Raw genomic sequence first — 17,128 nt, forward strand, 5'->3', positions numbered from 1 at the left:
ACTAAGCGGATGGGTGGGTGGGACGGATAGATTTACGAGGGGATGAAAAAACGAGGGAGAAGGAACGAAAGAGAAGGAAGGAAGTAACGAAGGAACGAAGGAAGGAGGGGAGAAGGGAAGGGCAGTAGTAAAGGAAGGAAGGAAGAAAGGAAGGAAGGAAGGAAGGAAGAGAGGAAAAAAGGAAGAAAAGAAGGAATGATGCGGGGAAGGACGAACGCAGGCAAGTAATCAGAAAGAAAGAAAGGAAGGAAGGAAGGAAGGAAAGAAAGAAGGATGAAAGGAAAGAAGATAGGGAAAAGGAAGGAAGGAAGGTAGAGGGAAAAGGAAGGAAGCAAAGAAGGAAGGAAGGAAGAAAGGGGGGATGACAAACACAGGCAAGTAATCAGAGGGAGGAAGAAAGGAAGGATAAAAGAAGGAAAGATAAAAAGAAGAAAAGTGCATCTGAATGACTGTCTAAATGCCAAGCAGAACAACTCGACGACTTGCTAAATGTCTGAGCATCTGTATGGCTGACCGAATGACAAGGTGAGCATGTCTACGGCTGGCTGAACGAGTGGACTTCTCTCTTACTGTCTGAGGGGTTGTCGGCAGGCTATTCAAGTCCCACATAAGCGATCATCCCTTCTTTACCCAAGCCATGACCGCGAGGGGAGGGGGGGGCTAAATCCTGGACCTGACGGGCGGTTATCCAGGGCTGGCGTGCCTGCAATCACCCTTAACGACGGGCTTTTATAAGGCAGTAATGGCCCGAAACGCTGAGTCCCTTGCCAAGCCTCAGAGGAAGCCCACAGAGCGTCGACTTAGGTTCATTTTTTTCTTTTTTTTCTGTTCTTACTCGTGATTTTCTTTTAAGACCCCCAGAGACCTACTTTGTGTGTGTGGGGAAGGGGTTCGTGTGTGTGTGTGTGTGTGTGTGTGTGTGTGTGTGTGTGTGTGTGTGTGTGTGTGTGTGTGTGTGTGTGTGTGTGTGTGTGTGTTTGTGTGTCAGTGTGTGTGTGTGTGTAATGAGAGAGAGAGAGAGAGAGAGAGAGAGAGAGAGAGAGAGAGAGAGAGAGAGAGAGAGAGAGAGAGAGAGAGAGAGAGAGAGAGAGAGAGAGAGAGAGAGAGAGAGAGAGAGAGAGAGAGAGAGAGAGAGAGAGAGAGAGAGAGAGAGAGACAAACATGCAGACCAATGGAGCAAAAAGAAGAGGAACTACTACTACTACTACTACTACTACTACTACTACTACTACTACTACTACTACTACTACTACTACTACTACTACTACTACTACGGTGGCTGAGTGGTAGCGTTCGGGCTCCACATTCACCGCGTGATGGACGACGCGGGTTCGAATCCCGACGCTACCACCTGGGATTTTTCAGTCACCGCCGAGTGGCCTAAGACTACCCACATGCTGTCCTGAAGACCACCCATCAACCCGGACTAGAGGAAACCGTCCAAGTGAATCAAGAAAGAGTTCCGGGGGGCAGCATGAGCCAATGCAAGATGGCGCCACTATAAACAATTGCCTGCGCCACAACGGGCTGGCGCCGGCCATCAGGCCCCACTACGAAGGCCTACCGGCGCCATAGGCGAAGACGTAAAAAAAAAAAAAAAACTATCACTAATACTACTACTATTATCACTACTAATATTACTACTACTACTACTACCGCTACTACTACAACTATTCTTCCTATTGGACAATCCACAAGAAAAGGAAAGGAAAGGAAAAATGACACAGTACAGGGAGAGTGGCAGGCATTCCCAATAACCAAATAACTTACCGAAAAGCAAAATAAATGCAAATCAAGAAAGCATTTCCGTCACGTCTGCCGCTGAATAGACTTGCAAATACCTTTACGCGTGAAATTATTAGACATTCAGAGCGCCAATAAGGAGGAAGTAAAATATTCACACCCTCGACTTCCACGCTTCGACCATTGTGCGCCGCTGCACTACAGGCGGCGTTAGTGATACATTGATAGAACCTTCTATTTGCGCGCCTGAAAAACTACACGGAGGAATGGCATAACCAATACACATGAATACAAAGAATGTATATCTTCTGCCGCCGCCGTGTCAGTATGAATGGAATGATATGGAAATTGAAGATATAATAGAAGCGAACTAAGCTAGAAGGATATCATATCTAAAGTAAAAAACATGATAAATAGAGATCAATACTTAAGAAAACACGTAAATTCCCGTGGCCGTGGAAACTGAAAAGAAAAAAGAAAGACTGGACGACTAAGCGGAGAGGCTCTCGTATCTAAAGGAGAGAGAGAGAGAGAGAGAGAGAGAGAGAGAGAAAAAAAAAATTGTGTAGCTGATGTGTCCACGCTTTGAAGGGACTGCAGCTCTATAGAAATTAATAGAAACTCAATGAAATACAATGGGACTAACTAAGCAAAAAGGATCATATGTATAGTAGGAATATATATATAGTATATATATATATATATATAGTAGGAAAAGAAGATATATAATACCAAAAAAAATGAAAAGGAAGAACAAAAGCGAGTGAACGAACAAGATCTTGATTAGAAAAAAAATGCATGATGAATGTGAACACTAACATTCAAGAGCAGGGTATCAGGACACCTCTCCTCCCGAAATTGACCTCTCTTTCGGTCACTCCCCTGAACTCTTTTTTATAGGACCAGTGAGTAGCGTTTTTTTTATTATTGTTTCCTTTTTTTTTTTTGCCCTTGAGCTGTTTCCTTTGCTGTAAAAAAAAAGTAAATAAGGAGCATACAACTGCTAATAAAAATATAAATAAATGGCCAGTTCTATAGTCCAACAAATAGTCACTCTAATGGCCCAAACCAAACCATATTTTCCACAGTGATCCGTTACTCCTACTCAACACCACCGTTGCCAGATTGTCGTACTCAGAACATAGTATTTACCGGTTTCTGAAACCTAACTATTGCCAAGAAACATCAGAATTTAACTATTTTAACGATAACTATAAATCAGTTTCGTTATTGGAGCCCAGAAAACATTGTGGGGTAGGAAGTCGGGAAATATAATCGGTTTATTACGACAATCTGGCAGCGTTGCTCAATACCAGATACTAATAAAGAGATTTCCGGTGTGATCTCCTAAAATTTTCTCCTTTTTACATTAACGCCGAACGCTAGAGCTGCAAGGAATGTTCGTCGTATTTCGTGTTTGGTTGGGTAGCTTACAAACTTGGTGTATTGAACTCTAAAACTGGCCCAAATACCAAAAAGCAAAAGCAGAAAATAAAAACATTCCGTGCCAGTTCTCACAGAAACAAGTAAAGTTGCTGAACATGAGGGAAAAAAAGAAGAAAAAAAGAGAAAGATAAGCTACCAAGATGAAGCCCACAATGGAGCCACCCACGGGCCGGATAATGCAGATGAGGAAAAAGAGAGCGATGCGGAGATAAAACAGAAGTAAAAGAGAGACAATCAGGTCGAGAAGGAGGAGGACAAAGAGAGAGCCAGAAAGACATGAGGAGAGGAGGTATACGACGACAAGTAGGCCACTCTCTCTCTCTCTCTCTCTCTCTCTCTCTCTCCTTCCCAATACACACTAGAAGAAATAATGATGGCATGAGCAGGAACACACACACACACACACACACACACACACACACAAGAAGTAATGAGAAATGATTGGACAACTAAACAAGAGGCGAAACTAATGTAGGGTGACAGTAATAACACACACACACACACACACACACACACACACACACACATAAGAGCAAACAAGTAATTATAAAACAGAAATTAACACGCCTTAATGGAAGTCAAGGTCCCATCAGACGGTGCTCCTTCGCAGGCTAAGAACCTTCCCCTTCGGCGCTCCCTGGCTTCCTCTTTCGACCTACTCTCTACCGGACAAAAAGGAAAGTTAATCAAGTGAGTAAATATTTGGTAAGACTTGCCGTGCCACCGCCCAGGGCCCAGGTGTGTGTGTGTGTGTGTGTGTGTGTGTGTGTGTGTGTGTGTGTGTGTGTGTGTGTGTGTAATTCACCAAGGCCTGATCACGAGTTGGACTCACAATCGCCAGCAAGTACTCTACCAACATGAGCAAGTTCATGCTCATTATAGTCGATCTCTGGGTACTGCCAGGACCTCACACACCACACACCCCATCCCCTTTGCTCAAGGAGGGACAGTAACCACTCTTAGTCAACGGAAAGAATCCGGCATGAGCGGGGCTCGAATCGCCGCCTGACAGCCTTGCAGCGCAGCGCTCTAACCAATTGAGCTACCTGAGCGGTGCGCGTGTGTGTGTGTGTGTGTGTGTGTGTGAGAGAGAGAGAGAGAGAGAGAGAGAGAGAGAGAGAGAGAGAGAGAGAGAGAGAGAGAGAGAGAGAGAGAGAGAGAGAGAGAGAGAGAGAGAGAGAGAGAGAGAGAGAGAGAGAGAGAGAGAGAGAGAGAGAGAAATATAATCGTCACTCTAAAAAGTAATCTCAGTAACCAGCTGATAACCTAACGAGTTATCGCAACATCTTCGAACATTCACTTAATAACCCCAAAAGATGTTTCAGACGTCCAAGCAAGCTGTGGGAGAGGGTGAGCTGTCTTCACCTGGCGCGATGCTCAATCACTGACACCTCTTCAGACAGGTAATCATCTACCAGGACGTGTGTCTTCAGAAAGTAACACGCACACACACACACACACTCGTACACACACTCCCACAAAACACATCATGAACTAAGATTATATTCTTTTTAGCTTCCTTTGTCGCCTTTACAGCTACAAGATTTTTGCGGATACTCTTTGTTCTCCTCTATGACTGTCTCCTTCACCACATCATCCAAATCAATAATAATGGCCTATTCACACCGCCCCTCCATCGCTACTCTATGACCTTCACGTGAGGTTATTGATTTCCTCCTCCACCGCTGCGAGCTACATCCATTAGGTGATAGACGCCATGTGTTGACTCTTGGCCAGGCTGTGGAGAGGCGTGGTACAGGTGAGAGGCGTTGTGGTAGAGCACCCGACACAAGAACCATCGGCCGTGCTTCTAAACTACGCTCTGGGACACCATGAGGAAAGAAAGGCGTTTACAGTTATCGCTCTACTTGCTGAGCCTCCTGGGCGGCTTTCCATACAGGCGAAAGAAGGAGAGCAAGGTTGTGAAAATGAAATCTTTTACGGAGTCCAAAGTGTATTTTCTGAATGATGTCGCAAAGCCTATCCGAGAGAAATCAAAGAGCCGCTCAAAGCACTACCAGGCAAGTGTTGGGTGGCGGGTGTGGGTAGGATGTGTGGTGCTGGTGATGCTCTGCCACGTGATTGCTGCCGTCATTGAAATCCCACGCATTAACAACAATTTTCAGCAGCAGAAAACGCTCAGTGTGGCCAACAAGGTGCGGGAAACCATCACAAGTCTGACTATCGTGGCGATGGAGGCCCACCTGCTGTCCACGAGTTCATTGGCGCTCCTCACGGCCGGCCAGTGCCTCGACCTCCTGCCCGCCTCTCGTGAACACTCCGGCAACCTCTTCTCGGACGTGTCGGTGGCGGTGAGCGGCGTCCTGTTCATCATTAGCAGCAGTTTTGTCCTCACCACCTACGTTATTCACACTCACGAAAGACGTACTTTTGAAGAGGGAGTCTTCTTTTTGTTCACGCAGTACGTGGAGACGATAATTTACATCTTGGTCAATGCATTTGTCATCACTTTCCTCTACACGGTCATACAAATCCAGTGCGGGGCGTTGGAGACTGTGAGGGAGCAGCTGAAGGAAGCCTGGACGAGGAAGAGGGAAGAGGAGGCCGCCTTACCAGCGATATCTTACAACAAACACTGCCTCGGGGAAACCAAAGCCAAGGTTCCCAAAAATGACCTCGGCTCTAGCACGGACTTACAGACAAAATATAACGTTACTAAGTTCGGTGAGGACTTGGGAAAGATCACGAAGAACATCAGAGCGATCCTGGAGCAGCTTCACGCCCTCCAACGCTCCTGGAAACGCTTACTGGGCCCGCCCGTCACGCTCATCATGCTTATCTCCGTCGTGTACAGCATCCTCTCCTGCTTCTTCCTCTCCTATAAGGACTCCATGACCCCCCCGATGCTCCTCATGTCCATCTCCTACTTCACAATGGCCCTCGTGCCCCAACTCCTGCTCTCCAACCTCCCTGTCCTCCTACAAACTCAGGTGAGGAAGCCAGCCGCGCTAGGTCGGTCCGTGTATTGGTAGTAGTGGCAAGTGATTCAGACTGGTTTCAAGTTCAAGTTATTAAACTCTCAAAGATACATCTCACGTGATATCTTCTAAACATGCTGAAACTTATTAGTTTATTAGGGTGCACACTAACTCGAGATGCGCTTATTTAAAAAAAACAGGAATTCGCTTGATTTAAACCTCTGAAAATCAATAATAACACAAATGAGCATTCAAGAATTGAAATATAAATTTCGTCTCCTATTTTTCAGCTCACCACTACTCAGAACTCATACAGAATTATTGTCTGCGTCGTGCATGTCTATGAGAACCAGACCAGAGGAATAGAGGAATACTAGGGATAGAGTAGAAAGCAATACAATTTGAGATAAGAGCAGTCACGTGGTGAGTTCCAATACAATTGTCACATTCAAAAATAGATTAGATAAATTCATGGACAGCGATATTAGGTGGGGTTAGATACACGGGAGCTTAGGTTCAAAGGAGCTGCCTCGTACAGGCCTACCGGCCTCTTGCAGACTCCTAGGTTCTTGTGTTCTTAAAGAAACATTAGGCGTGACATGACAAACAAGAACATAAATTATTATGAAATAAGCGCTTCAAATCGTAACTGTAGTCAATTCTGGATCCCTCCAAACAGTGGCTGGATACCTAGGAGAGTAAGTAAGGACGCTGCTCATTGGCTGTTGAGATCGGGGTGTCTGACGTTCCCGTCGCACAGCACACTCGCATAGGCTGAGAAAATATTAACATTTTTTAGCTTACACGAGCTACACAAGATAGCATAAGATAGGCAATCTTTTATCATCATTAGGTGGAGCAGTGACTGTACAACTTTAACGAGATTTCCAAAACTCGACAGGGTAAAAGTAATTAATAAAAATAAAGTCATAAATTAATTACGGTGATTAGAAGTCAATGAGTAACATTCAATCTTTATACCACTTTTACAAATTCTTCCTTGTCTCTTCTTATATAGCAATTTATCTAAAATCTGGGAGTACCATCGGATTTAGAACATACGTTTTATTCTAAAACTGAGTCCAGATTTGCTGCAATAATCGATAATAAATAAAATGTGGTATAAACATATGATGTAAATCTCTAGCTTATACTCACAATAACTACTTTTCTTTACTCTATCGTTTAGAAAATCATTTTATAACTGTACAGTCACTATTCAGTCCAGTGAGGTAAAAAAAATTGCTTAGCTTTGGCAACAGATGAGACAAGTTATAGTATTTCCATTTGAAACTGGCCGGTGGGGTGTAGGCCTATGCGGGTCAGCCCCGCCCCACATCTCTGCTACACATTCTCAAGACTTCTCGCTTCCTCTCATACGTCAGCTATTTACTACCTTTAAATGAATTTAATTAAATAATTGGATAATCTAATAAGGTCATTTAGTGTTAAGATTGTTTTGTTTTAGAATAATATTAAAGATTTTGTATAAATACCACGACACTTGAGAGCGTTGTATTCCAACGTTGTCAGGTGTCGTGGTATTTATACAAAATCTTTGTTATTATCCTAAAACCTAAACAATCTTAACACTATATGACCTTATTAGTTTATTAAATTATTTAATTAAATTCATTTAAAGGTAATAAATAGCTGACATATGAGAGGAAGTGAGAAGTCTTGGGGGTGTGTAGCAGAGATGTGGGGCGGGACTGACCCGCACAGGCCTACACCCCATCGGCCAGTTTCGAATGGAAATACTATAAGATATATGAATGATTTCTGTATACCCGTGTACCAGCGAGCGTGTTGGGCAACAGAAACGTCAAACGCCCCGCCCGCCAGCTGCCAGTCAGCAACGTCCTCACCTACTAGGCCAGGAGCAGGGATCCGGCTTAGGTGAATGGACTATAGTAACTGTGGGAAGAAAAAATACTATGAGGCAGACGAGTATGTTAGGAAGGAATACAGAGTGAGAGCGAAACAAACACTGGAAAGGTACATTATTCATAAAATGAGTATTAAAAATGTATATATTACTCTGTGGATAAAGAAAATACGAGTATAAAAAAAAACGTGGTACAAAAAAGATAATATAAAAAAAACGAGTACTCAAGGGGCACAAAAGAAATCTACAAACAAAGAAACCGAGAGAACCGAGAAACCGAGAGTACTGTGAAGAAAAGACGAGACGAAAGGTATACTATAATGATGATTACAATTCCTTTAATGCTCGCCGTCCCCGCCAGGAAGAGATGAGGTCGGGGCTCCAGCGTCCATCACGAGGCGGACTGACGCACGAACACGCTGAGGGACCGACGGGGAGGATGTAGGACACACACACACACACACACACACACACACACGCACACGATAACAGTAGTAGTAGTAGTAGTAGTAGTAGTAGTAGTAGTAGTAGTAGTAGTAGTAGTATAGATGTTGCTGTTGTAAAATGAAAATACTAATAAAAAAATTCGTCATTATAATTTACAGGAAGACGAACTGAAGCTCTTCGTGAGATCATTGCTTCACCAAGAGGACGATGCCAAGTTAAAGGACGAGGTGTGAGAGAGAGAGAGAGAGAGAGAGAGAGAGAGAGAGAGAGAGAGAGAGAGAGAGAGAGAGAGAGAGTGAGTCTTACAGTTGATATATTTTCGTGTTTTCCTACTGTGAACTAATTTGCTTTGACCTTTTTCTAACCTAAAATAACGTAATCAAACAAAACCTTACCTATCATTACCTAACAATCTAATCTAACCTAAACCATCTAACGCAATCTAACTCTACCTGACCTAACCTTTCCTCTCCTCATCTTTCTTCTATCGCTCCCACTCTTACTCGTTTCTTTTATCTCTCTATTCTATTTTTACCATTCATCTCCAATATTCCTTCTCCCTATATGTTCTATCCTCGTTTCTTTCTCTTTTTTCTTCCTCTCGGTGTTTCTCTTTTTGTTTGCTGCTCCGTTTCTCGCACCACCTACGCGCTGTCCTCTTTCTTTTCGTACTTAACATTCTCCACGATATATATTTTTTTCTACTCGTATATCGTATTATTCTTATTACTCTCACTTCTACCATTTTACTGTCTCCTCTTTCACCTGCTACTCCGATTCTCCTCCTCTTCTTCCTCCTCCTCTTTCTTTGTCTTTTTTTATTACTTTTTTTTTCCTTTTCTTCTATTCTTGTTTCTCCTCCTCCTCCTCTTCCTCTTCTTCCACAGCTGAGGGAAGTGCTTGAGGTGATGGATGAGTCGCCGGGTTTCGAACTGTGTCGGATGTTCACGCTGGGTCGAGCACGCATCTTGGACGTAAGTTTTGAGAGAGAGAGAGAGAGAGAGAGAGAGAGAGAGAGAGAGAGAGAGAGAGAGAGAGAGAGAGAACTATCTAGATTATTTAAGAAAAACACCAGGATAGCAAAAAGGGACTATGAGATCAAAGTAGCAAATGAGGCGAAAAGTAATCCTAAGGGCTTCTTTCAGATGTATAGAACAAAAACACGGGAGAAAATTGGACCGCTGAAAACAAACACAGGGGAGCTAGTAGAAAATTACGAAAATATGAGCACATTGTTGAACGACTACTTCCTTTCAGTATTCACACAGGAGGATCGAACGACTATTCTGGAAAGGGTGCAGGTGTACGAGGGCGGGGATGGCGATAAATTGAGGGATATAATCATTACCAGGCAAGTAGTTCAGGATGAGATTGATAAGCTTAAGAAGAAAAAGTCGCCAGGTCCTGACGGGATATTTCCGAAGGTATTAAATGAATTAGGTGATGTACTCAGTGACCCACTAACCGACATCTTTAAGATGTCGGTAAATACTGGCTATGTGCCGAGCCTATGGAAAGTAGCTAATGTAACGCCGATTTTCAAAAAGGGGGACAGGTCAGTTGCTTCAAACTATCGCCCAATTAGCTTAACATCGGTTATAGGCAAGATGCTGGAGTCCATAATAGCCAGGAACATTCGGGAGCATCTAGAGAAACATAGCTTAATTCACGACTCGCAGCATGGGTTCACCAAAGGTAGGTCATGCCTCACCAATCTCTTCTTCTACAATAAAGTATTTGAGGCGGTAGACAGAGATGAAAATTATGATGTAATCTATCTTGATTTTAGTAAAGCGTTTGACAAAGTTCCTCACCAACGACTGTTGCTTAAATTACAGGCTCACGGAGTAAAGGGTAAGGTTTTGAACTTAGTCAAGGCGTGGCTTAGCAATAGGAAGCAAAGAGTGCAAATCAATGGTAAAAGATCTGACTGGGGATGTGTTACGAGTGGGGTCCCACAAGGTTCGGTATTAGGTCCACTTTTGTTTATTATTTATATCAATGACTTAGATACAGGAATTAGTAGTGATGTCAGTAAGTTTGCAGATGATACCAAGATCGGTAGAGTAATTGAGTCGGATCAGGACGCTAATATTCTCCAGGGTGAACTAAACAGTTTGTATGACTGGGAAGATAAATGGCAGATGGAGTTCAATGTAGGGAAGTGCAGTATTCTGAGTGTAGGTAGGAACAACCCCTCACATAACTATTGCTTAAATGACACTCTCATAAGCAGGCCTGGGTGCGAGAGGGATTTAGGGGTCTTAGTGAGCTTTGATCTCCGTCCAAGGGCACAATGCATTCAAGCTAGAAATCGAGCAAATAGGGTACTGGGATTTATTTCAAGGAGAGTAAGCAACAGAAGCGCCGAAGTCTTCCTCAAACTATATTTAGCATTAGTTAGACCTCATCTTGACTATGCGGTTCAGTTCTGGTCACCTTACTATAGAATGGATATCAAAATGTTAGAATCGGTGCAGAGGAGGATGACTAAGATGATTCAGGGGTTGAGAAACTTGCCATACGAGGAAAGACTCAAACAGTTAAACTTGCATTCTCTAGAAAGGCGAAGGGTGCGTGGAGACATGATCGAGGTTTATAAATGGATGAAGGGCTTTAATAAGGGAGACATTCATAAGGTTTTTCTGGTAAGATAACCAGGTAAGACACGAAGTAATGGGTTTAAACCGGATAAATTCAGATTCAACAGGGACATAGGCAAAAACTGGTTTACAAACAGGGTGGTGGATGAGTGGAATAGGCTTAGCAGTCATGTGGTGAGTGCCAATACAATTGTCACATTCAAAAATAGATTAGATAAATTCATGGACAGCGATATTAGGTGGGGTTAGATACACGGGAGCTACACGGGAGCTTAGGTTCAGAGGAGCTGCCTCGTACAGGCCTACCGGCCTCTTGCAGACTCCTATGTTCTTATGTTCGTATGTTCTTATGAGAGAGAGAGAGAGAGAGAGAGAATGTTACATCTAAAGGAAATTTGTTTTGTTCAATAAGCGGGTAATTCAGAATTCAGTGTTCCCTTCCCGTCATTTATTTATTCCGGGGCGTGGCCAGTCGTTCACTTCCTATAAGGTAGATTAAATTCAAAGGATATATTTTCCTCCCCGTCTGTTGTAATCGAATGTACTAACTTGGAACCACTATTTTCTATGGAACAGATTGTATTTCTTTGTTTCATGTGTGTGTGTGTGTGTGTGTGTGTGTGTGTGTGTGTGTGTGTGTGTGTGTGTGTTTTCAATCATTCTCTACATCACTCTTTTACAAAAAGAAAATGTCGTGAATTCTACCGCTTGCATATTTTAGGATACATAAATTTCCAACAGTGTCGCACGCACCCAAGGCTTTACATATTAATTTCCTCTGCGCCATCCCTCTCTGACTAACTCTTGCATTCTCGCGCCTATTAATTTTATACACTCTCAGCATACATACATACATACATACATACATACATGCATAAGTGATGTCAACTATTTATGCTCGCCACATTACATTTTCTCGGCATCATCCATAGCCGACCAACTCTTGTTCTCACGCTTATTAATTTTACGCTAGCCAGCATACATACAGCGTACAAGTACAGTAGTAGTAGTAGTAGTAGTAGTAGTAGTTGTCAGGCACACAGATACACCGACTGACGAAAACATCCTCGCCCTCCTGATTGGTCGGAGGCGCGATGATATAATGCATTTACTCAGGCTGCTGGTCGGGCCGGAGCATTTGGACCCGTTAGATGCTGTCTACTCTGCAGGACTTGTCATTAATCTTGATAAATCTTCCTTTGTTGTTGCTCAGCTCGTGTACTTAGGACGCATTACAGGAATGGCCAAACTCGCCCGTCCAACAGCGGTTCCCGGACATCTCACCGACGGACATTTGGCCGACGGACATTTCACCGACGCACATTTGACCGAACTGATATTTGGCCGACTGACATTTGGCCGAACGGACATTTGGCCGAACTGACATTTGGCCGACAGACATTTGGCCGAAGAGAAATGGAATTATTTTTGTTTCTTTTAATACATCTCTTGATTCAGCGCCACTAGGTTTTCAACTGTATACAATATTATATGTTATGCTAGATGAGAGCCATACTATTGCCTGAGTGTACTGCATCGCCAAGAACAAAAAACAAGCAACTTATGACTTGATTTTTAACACCCTGAAACAAGTAAGATCAGGTCTTGATCCTGTGTCAGTCACCATTGATTGTGAAAAGGTGGCTCTAAATATCATTTCTGTATGTTTCCCAAACACAAACATTTATGGATGCTTTCTTCATTTTGGGCAGTGTTTGTGGAGAAAAATACAAAAATTTGGACAACAGGCTTGGTGTAATGACCCCTAAAATGCACTGACTCAAATCTGTTTAAGGTTTAGCATTTGTGTCAGTTAGTGATGTTGTTGAAAGCTTCGATGATTTTGTCTCATCTCTAGATGATGAAACTTATGAATAAGCTTTTTTTTTCTCTCTGACTTTCTTGGCTACTTTGAAGCGACATGGATTAGTGTTATACAACGTGGATGACGACGAAGACCAGCGTTTGAACTCAGTGTGTGGAACACAACAGAGAGAACCACAAAAGGCATTCCATGGACAACAAACTCTCTATAAGTATGGCACAGGGCGTTTGAGCAGTGAATTGCAATCACCCACCCCACTCTTTGCCGTCTAGTTTCAAAGCTAAGAAAAGAGCAGTCGGATTGGGAGTTAACAACTGAACAGGAAGTATCAGGAGTAGAGTTAAGAAAACCAAAGAAGAAGCACCAGTTATTAAACACAAGACTGAAGTCTATCACCGAGAAGTATAATGAGTATCAGAGAATTAATTTCTTAACGGCAATTGCCCACAATCTTTAAATACGTCTCCGTGGTCTAGTGTTCAGCGTGCCTGGCTTCTACTCCGTGGGCACGGGTTCGAATCCCGGTCCGGGCAGTCGGCATGCAGCTCACTCAGCAGTTTATCCTCCCTCTTGGGCTGGTCGATAAATGCGTTCCTGGGGAAACCTGGGGAAGGTAAACTGTGGTAATCCGGATGTCACACTGGCCCTGTGTCCCGGGGTAATGGGCTCCCTCCCACCACAGGCTCAAGGGCCAATGTTACGGAGATGAGCACTGAGGCCACGCGCTGCTACAGCGTATGCCCCCAACTTTACCTTTACCTTTAAATATGTACGACCTTTAAATTTTAAAATACATATTTTTTAACAAATTTCCTTACAACTGATATCATTTAAACTTTTGTCACGTACAATTTTTATCCAATTCTCTTCAGCCAAATGTCTGTCGGCCAAGTGTCCGTTCGGCCATATGTCCGTTCGGCCAAATGTCTGTCGGCCAAATGTCAGTTCGGCCAAATGTCCGTCGGTGAAATGTCCGTCGGTGAAATGTCCCTCGGTCATCTGTCCGGCCACGCCAACAGCTAGGTATGAGGTTGCACAGATGCATTTTCTGAGCAGCAACAGATACACAGATACATACATGAATACAAACATACATGCATTCACAGCGCTGAATACATCCGCCTGCCACAGCATTTTCTTAGTTAACGCTTCACGGTTAATCCTCCATCAGGACTTGTTGCGCTGCCAATAAACTCTCTCTTCCGGGCCAGGCTAACGTAAGGCTCTTAGATAAAAGCCTATTACGTGTCCCTCGCTCCTCCAGGCCTGGCCACTGCTCGGTGCTGGCTGGACGCTGATTTCCCTGCACGTCCGCTTCATCTCGCTTGCCTCCCTTTCAGACTCACAATCTGACGCAATCCTCTTTCTTAGTCGATTACGTTCAGTGTTTCTTGAAAGTCAATTATGACAACTAACGTTCCTTTATTTTTACTACTACTACTATTATTATTATTATTATTATTATTATTATTATTATTATTATTATTATTATCATTAGCTATTATTAAACTGCATTAGGTAAGGCCGGAAGAGGACATATTATACTCCAAGTTACAATGTCTGTTACTCCGATTCTCAAAACTAAAAAAAATAAGGATAAAGGGAATAAGAAAAAGACATAATTCAAATACACAAGGTCTAACTGAAATGATCAAGTAACAAAATAAAACATTTAATTGTTGCACATCTCTTTTTGTTACTAATATTCTCCATCTTTTTTTATTTGCAACACGAATAAAGTAGTAGCATTAATAGTAATAGTAGTGGGGGAAGCGGTGGCTGAGTGGTCAGCGTGCAGTTTTCAGTGTCAGTCGGTCAGTGTTCAAGAAGACGCAGGTTCGCGTCCCGCCCGCCCCAACAAACAGGCTGGCAATTTTTTAGTCGTTGCCGAGTGGCCTAAGACTACCCACATGCTGCCCTGAAAGCCATCTATCAACCCGGACTCTAGATTCTCTCATAAAAGAGGATCAAAGATGAGCTCCGGAGGACAGCATGAGCCAAGCAAGATGGCGCCACTATAAACACTTGCCTGCGCCATAAAGGGGCCGACCATCATGCCCCACCGAGAAAGTCTACCGGCTCCATAGGCCAAACTTAAAATAAATAAATAAATAAGTAGTACTGTAGCAGATAATTATAGAAAAAATAATAATGATAATAATAATAATAACCAACAAAACAACAAAACCTCCCCCTTTCCGCGGCCACGCTGTACAAGCCTTTCTACTATCGCTCGACCCTAAACTATCCAAGTCCTTTATACAAGAGCTAGCCAGCATCTCCCTTCTTTCATATCTGTCAATGGTAAACTACGGAACAGCCTTCCTTCGTCTGTATTTCATCCTGCCTAAGACTTGAAATGTTTCAAGAGACGAGTATTAAGACACCTCTCAATCCGAGATTTACCTTCTCATAAGTCCACTCAATGTATCCTCGTTTACAGGAGCAGCGCTTAACGAGTCTTATTTTTTTTTTTCGTCCTTGAGTTGCATTCGTTACTGTAAGAAAGAAAAACTTTACACATCATTAGAACACTTCACAGACATAAGTTTTTTTGTCTCTTTTCCTTTTCCATCATGACCTCCACCTCGTAACTGGTCCCATGGTTTACATAAATTATGTATCTCCCTTTTTCTCCCTCACTTCCAGATCTTCAGTTTCATGGCGACGTATCTCATCATTCTCCTTCAATTCCGCGTCAATGAGGCGTGCGGGATGGAGGGGCCGGGGAACTCCACGCTGGAGTTTTAGATCCGACGACTCGGGTACAAAGGGTCAGCGATAGGAGCCAGAAACTAGAATAATGATGATTGTAGTCTTATGAGTCCAATTCCATTAAGTCTGAGTGTACCATAATCACATAAATGCACTTGTCAGCGTGGAACGTCGTCTGTATTCTAAAAAGTAAGAAGTGTTTGTTGTATTCCTTTTTGTTTATCGTGATTAATTAAAATGTGACTTTTTTTTCCTGAGTTTGTTTCCCATCCAACATTGTAACTTTTTCTATGACTTTTTTTTCCGGTGATTGTTTTGTTTTCGTGTGCCGGGCTAATTGTGGAGGGTGATTAGCATGGATTCCGAACGTGCTTCTTTTCTTTCCGGTCAGTTCGTTTGTTGTTCAGCTACATGCTTCGATTTCTAGTAAGTGGCTTTAAGGGGAAGAGTGGTGTGTGTGTGTGTGTGTGTGTGTGTGTGTGTGTGTGTGTGTGTGTGTGTGTGAGAAAGAGAGAGAGAGAGCAAATCATGTATACATGAATGCGTGAAAATGTTGTTGTATTATATAGCATTGTATAGAACTGCATTTTTTCATTCATTGGCTACATTCCAAGCTCTCCCTTACTATGAAATCGAAGTTATCATCGACTCAAAAAGCAACCGCAGCCTCTGAACTGTTTTTTCACTTCAATAAATTCCACACATTTCAATTCCAATTACATATCATCTCGGCATACTTGCACTATCGTATTAATAAAATAGGGAATTAATATACGTGTTGCCATTTACCCCCAAAAATAGTTCATAAAAAGTTGTAGGGGATCGGGGTCAGGCATACTGATACTAATGGAACTGACCTCCAGTGACTTGGTAAGGGAGAGTTAATGTTTATCTATCAGAACAATTTGTCATATACACACATATCATGATCTATTTGCCTTTACCTAGTCTCTTACTTGTAGTCTTTCAACGTGTCTGTCAAACCGTCAACCTGCCTTTTCCTATACCTTTTTCTAACTGGAAACTTCACATCTCTTCTCTCACTAAATCAGCTTCCTCGAGGTTGGGTGTTCTGTTTCGTCTCCGCCAGTTATATTCCTCCGCACTCCATATACAAGGGCCTTGTCCGCCCTCGTATGGAGTATGCATTTCACGTGTGTGTGTGTGTGGGGGGGGGGCCTCCACACACACAGCCTTCTTGGACAGGGTAGAGCCTAAGGTTCTTCCTCTCATCAACTCCTCTACTCTTACTGACAGTCACCTAACTCTTAAATTCTACCGCCATGTTGCCTCTCTATCTTCTATCGATATTTTCACGCTGACTGCTCTTCTGAACTTGCTAACTGCATGCCTTTACCCTTCCCGCGGCCCCGCTGCACACGACTTTCTACTCAAGCTCATTCCTATACTGTCCAAATCCCTATGCAAGAGTTAACCAGTATCTTAACTCTTTCATCTCTCACGCTGGTAAACTCTGAAACAATCTTCCTCAAGACGCCTCTCCTCCAGAAATTGACCTCTC

At 43.0% G+C, this 17,128-nt stretch overlaps 1 long non-coding RNA gene across 1 annotated transcript; it reads left to right on the forward strand.

Moving 5' to 3' along the window:
* The first annotated feature begins 8,618 nt into the window (after nt 1-8,618).
* Nucleotides 8,619-15,818, forward strand: LOC126988489 (uncharacterized). The gene is made up of 3 exons (XR_007742336.1): nt 8,619-8,690; nt 9,351-9,437; nt 15,541-15,818. It is a non-coding gene; the product is annotated as an uncharacterized LOC126988489 (long non-coding RNA).
* The last annotated feature ends 1,310 nt before the right edge of the window (nt 15,819-17,128 follow it).

The sequence above is a fragment of the Eriocheir sinensis genome, chromosome 1 (assembly GCF_024679095.1).
Source record: "Eriocheir sinensis breed Jianghai 21 chromosome 1, ASM2467909v1, whole genome shotgun sequence".
NCBI lineage: Eukaryota > Metazoa > Arthropoda > Malacostraca > Decapoda > Varunidae > Eriocheir > Eriocheir sinensis.